Raw genomic sequence first — 6,005 nt, forward strand, 5'->3', positions numbered from 1 at the left:
TGCTGCCTGGGAGTGCTTGGTATACCGAAGGCTATCGGTGTGAATTGGCTGAATGAATGCAATATTTAGAACCATATGCCAACTCTATGGCAGAACATTAGCAACATAAAGTTTCCAGATCCTACTAACATTGCTTGAAAATTGCTTGTGTTTCTTGGTAGCATGCACCTTAAACCTCCTTTACTTCAGAAAGAGCTTCCCGTAGGTAATTATCTACACAAAGGTAAATATTATCTTTTCTGCACTGTTGATAGGAAGGATCCTGTCATCCAGAGAAAAGACCCTTCTGAAAATTTCATGTTTAAGAAATCGCGGTGGAATTATGAAGTATTTAGAACTGAATGACAACAAAAGCACTATTTTGAAAACTTGATACAGATAGAGAAGGGAAATTTCTCTTCAAAATAAATGTATAGCCCTATATTATCTTTTAAAAAATAAGAAAGATTGGGAAGGATTTAACTTGAAAACCTTTTTTTAAAAAAAAACATGAATAAATGCTCAACTCAGTATAAGTGTGAGAGATTAATAAAAATAAATACAGAAATTAAACATACATATTTAAAAAGAAACAAAGATGCTCTACAAAAGCTGGCTATTTGAAAAGACTATAGACAAACCTCTGTTAAAACAAAAAAGACAAAATAGAGAATTTATACGTAAAATATAAAGAATGAGAAGATATAATTATAGACGCTGTAGAAAATTTCTAAATAATAAGAGAATGCTATGAACCAAATACCAAAATTTTAAAGGCTTAAATATAATATTTAATTTGTAACGAAAAATGTAAATTATCAAAATTTACCCCAAAAGAAATACAAAACACAAATAAATGAGTAACCATGAGAGAAACTGAATTGAATTTTCAAAATATGATCATTTCACAGATGAGATTTACCAACATTAGAAACAAATCATACAAACTTTTGTAGAATATAGAAAAAGGGAACTTTCCAAGTGTATTTTATGAGGGTAACATATACAAAAATCTGGGCTAGCCTCAGAGAAACGAGGAGTAAAACTTGGTGGAAGAAATATCAATAACTTAATATATGCGGATGACACTATCTTACTGGCAGAAAATAGCAACGATTTGAAACAATTTTTGATGAAACTAAAAGAAGAAAGTGCCAAAGCAGAACTGCATTTGAATATCAAGAAGACAAGAATCATGAAACAAAGACATTGAAATTGTTAAAGATTTTGCTTGCCCTGGCTCAGCCATCATTTCCAGTGGTGACTGCAACCAAGAAAACAAGAGAAGGTTGAGGCCCAGAAGGGCAGCAATGCAACAATTAGGAAAGATCAAAGATGTGTCATTTGCGACCAAGGGCTAAGATCATCCACACCCTCAGATTTCCAGTTACTATGCGCAGATTGGAAAGTTAGACAGCAAAGAAGGCTGGTAAGAAAAAAAAAATGGATTCCGTTGAAATGTGGTCTTGGAGGAGAGCTCTAAGAGACCCTGGACTGCTAGAAAGATGAACAAGTGGGTCCTACACCTGGAACATCACTGGACGCAAAACAACAAAATGGAAGCTGTCCTACTTCGGGCACATCACGAGAAGGCAGGGTTCTTTGGAAAAGACACCAATGCTGGCGAAAATAAAAGGCAGCAGGAAAAGAGGAGGACCCAATAGGAAATGGACTGACTCCATAAAAGAAGCCACAGGCATGAGCGTACAGGAGCTGAGCAGGGCTGTTGAGGACAGGACAGTGTGGGCACCACTCTTCACAGTGTCAACGTCGACTCGATGGCACTTAACAACAACAATAACCTTGATACTAAACATGCACAAAAGCAGTGCAAGAAAAGAATATTATAAGCCAATATCATTTATGAACATAGACGCTAAAAATAGGAAGCATTCACAGACTGCCTGAAGCCTTGTATTAAAAAATAAACATACAAACAGCAAACAAGGGTTATCTCAAAAATACGAGGATATAGCCACATTGGAAAAAAAATCTATCAAAGTGACCCATTACATTAACACATCAAAGACAAAACCTATAATCATCTCAATACTTTTAGAAAAAGCTCTAATTAAATTCCTTATTCATTTCATGATTTTTAAAAAAAAATATTTTATTGAATTTTTTACAGAGAAGCATAGAGAGTTAGAAACATTGATGAGAGAGAAATATCGATCAGCTGCCTCCTGTACACCCCCTACTGGGGATGTGCCCACAACCCAGGTACATGCCCTTGACTGGAATCCAACCTGGAACTCTTCAGTCCGCAGGCCGACGCTCTATCCACTGAGCCAAACCGGTTTAGGGCCATTTCATGATTTTAAAATATTCCTACTTTAAACTCAACTGGGATAGAAGGGAATTCCTTAACCTGATAAAGGGTTTCTACCAAAACTTTACAACGATAATCATAAATAATGATACCACATTAGAAGCATTCTCAATGAGCTAGAAATAGGAAAGCAATGCTTGGTCTCACCCTTAATATTTGATGTTATATTGGAGGTCCCAGCCCATCCATTGAGATAAAAAAGGGGAAAAGTATCAAGAGTGTTATTTACAGATGGTATGATTATCTACATGAAAACACAAAGGAACCTCCAAATAAATTATTCAGCATATTTGCTAAAGCAAGATTATTCCAAAATCAATAAATTTCCAAATAGCAAAAATAACCATTTAAAAACTTTAAAAAGAATCCAACTTATAGCAACAAAAGCTATAAGGAAACTAGGAATAAATCTAACAAAGAAGCACAAGAGTTTCATTAACAAATCATAAAATGTTACTGAAGGACATGAAGAAATCTATTAATGTATTGAATGACTTAATTCTATAAAGATGTCACATCTCCCAAAATTTAACCCTATAAGTTTAACGCAATAAAATACCAAAGAAGTTTTTCAGGGGGAGTTGGAAAACTGATGCTAAAGTTAGTATGGAAGCATAGAAATCCAAATATAGCCAATATGATTTTTTAAATGAACAAAAGAGGAAAATGACATTCCAGACATGAAGACTTGTTATAAAGCCATAATAATTAAAACAGTGTGGTATTGGTTCAGAATTGATTTGCTTGGTGGAGAAGGATAAAGTAGAAACATGTCCACCAATATGTAGAAATTTAATTTTCAGTCGTGGTGGCATTACACATTCATGTGGGGTGAAAGGCTGTACAGTAAATTGAGGCAGAACAATAGGTTTTCCATGTGGGGGAGAGAAGGAGTAAAAGTAATTCCTATTTTACACCACTGGAAAAAAAAAAAGTCCCAGATGGATCAACTTTACAAGTGTAGAAAGTAAAACTTTACAGCTTTCAGGGGGAAAAATAAATAGGAGGCTCTCTTCACGGCATCAGGTACAGAAGAGAGTTCTTTAATAAGACACACAAGTGACACAAACTATAAAGAAAGAGATCAGTGACTATGACTACATTTTAAATTTTCTATAGTGCAAAACACATCAAAAGCAGTTAAAAGAGGAGTCACAGACTGAGGCAATAGAATGTTTCTATGCACGAACCCCTACAACTCAAGAGAAAAAAAGATGAAAATATTCACAGCCCATTGGAAAAATGGGTGACTGTGAGAAAGCAAATCACAGACTCAGAAACCTTAATAGCCAATAAAAGGCTCAACTCACTAGCAGTGAGGGAAATTCAAATAAAACAATGAAATACTGAGTCTTTAAAAAATCAAATAGAAATAAGGAAACTTTGAATCTAGAAAGTATTGAAGGTCAGGTGAGGGAAACAACTCGCATACACTGCTGATGGGTGTATAAATTCAAAAAAACATTTGGCAGCCTCTAATAAAACTGAAAATGTGTGAGCAGGCTAGCAATTCCCCAGCTAGACTCCCCACAGAGAAATCCTCACATATGTGTATGGGACACATGTACACGTATGATCATACTAGCATTGCCCATGATACCAAAATATTGGCAGCAGCTTAAATATTCATCAATAGGGGAATGAATGAACAGGGCACATTCATATGCATGGATTTATAATATAGCAATTAAAATGAATGGATTGGATGTGTATTTATCACCATGGAGAGAAAGAACAGAAATATACCATGAAGGGAAAAAAAAGTCACAGAATAGGTACAGTCTAACACCAGACATGTGCATTTTAAAAAATCAAACAAAGCAATGTTCTGTGTTTTCATGGGTTAATTTGTTGTAAAAGTGTAAAACCTAGATTGTAAAGTTATAGACCAAATTCAGGATAATGTTCACCTTTGGAGTAAAAGGTGGAGAATGATTTTGGAGAGGAGTACTGAGAGATTTCAATTTTATCAGAAATGTTAAATAGCTCCATTTAAAAAAAAACAGATCTGAAACAGATATGGCAAAATGCTAACATTTACCAATTTTATGAGATAGGTAAATGGGTGCTTGTAATATTCTCTCTGCATTTTAAAATACCTTTACATTTTTCTAAATAATAAAATTAAAAGAAAAGCAGCTAGTAAAGAATTCTGTCTCTGATAGAATTTTTCTATATGTAGATTAAGAGTTAACTGTCTACAATTTTAAGGCAAGCAACTTTACAATAATCTGCTTCAGAGGGGAATATCCACAAAAAAATAAAGCTGACAATAATATAAAACTACTGAAATGAATAGATTCTATAGGTATCAATATGGATAGTTCTCAAAATCATGCTGAGGGGGAAAAAGTAAGTTGCAAAATAATATGTACACTACTGTAGCATTTATAAAGAAAATTTAAAATACATAAGCATAGATATAGACTTACATATATATATATATAGGTAATTAGGTAATAAAGTATAATAACAAATGCTGGAAGAATACACACATTATAATACTGATTACCTAGGGAAGGAGGGAGAATGGTGAATGGGACTGAGGAGGGAAATAAAGTGACATTCAACCCTGTCTTCTTTAATATAAATAGAAAACCTGAAGCAAATATGACAATTACTTCACATTTGATTATTCTAGGAAGTAAATACCTAAAGCTATATTATTCTCGATGTATTTGTCTTTTAATTGTCAAAAGAAAAAGCACGGAAGAATTGCAAACAAAATGCACATAATTCAATGTATCAGTAAAGCTTGTGTACGTTAAAATCCCTGCTATGACCATTTTTACAAATCACCCTGTTTGCTTTTCTATGTTTTTTCAATTTTTAAATATCAGAGAAGGAAAATAAATGAAAGCAGTGAATAAATATAAGAATATCTATAACCTGTGTCCGATTATATTAAAAAGAAAAGCCTCCACAATCACAAAACACCATATGAGCACTTCTATACCATTTGCTGCTTTTTCTTATTTTTAATTTTTGCCAAAAGAAAAATAAAAGATGTTGTCTAATTAGAAACGCGTCTTTCTATTACTAAAATTGTGGGAGTCCATTTTAATGTGTTTATCTCGCTACTGGTCTGTAATTTATATTTCAGCGTGGAAATCTGTTCCTATGCCTGTGACAGGTTAATGCAGTTTAAACATGCATTTTTCTTTCGTTGGCTGAATAGTTAAATCGTTACTCAAAGGATTCTAAGTTTCAATTTCAACCATGAGAGGATTCTTTGCTTTTTCAAGGTTAAAAATGTTTCTGATTCAAAACGCTATTAATTAATGGCTACGCAGTGGATCTATTTGGGGATTTGGTACCGACCCGGGATTAACAGCGGGACTGTTAAATGAGAAAACTTTTTTGATGCAGACTTCGGGAGATTTTAAATCTGGTCTGACAGCGGTGGACGGAACTGAAATGCAATTCCAGCCCGCTTCGCTAACGATCGTCATTATGCATCGAAAGACAGGTCAGGTATTAGCATTTTTTCCCTTAAAAAAATAGAAAAAAAAAAACTTTCGCGGACTCCGCCGGACACCCAGCTGGCGGAGGACCAGCGGGCGCGGGGGGGCGAAGCCGGCAGGCTGCCCAGAAGTTACGATCGGAGAGTTTTCTCTTTATGAAAATTACCTGGCTCGCCAGCAGAGGCAAGAACGCGAAGACAAGATAATTTCCTAGGCTGTTAAAAAGGACT

Source organism: Myotis davidii, unplaced genomic scaffold, assembly GCF_000327345.1.
Source record: "Myotis davidii unplaced genomic scaffold, ASM32734v1 scaffold1290, whole genome shotgun sequence".
In the NCBI taxonomy this organism is placed as follows: domain Eukaryota; kingdom Metazoa; phylum Chordata; class Mammalia; order Chiroptera; family Vespertilionidae; genus Myotis; species Myotis davidii.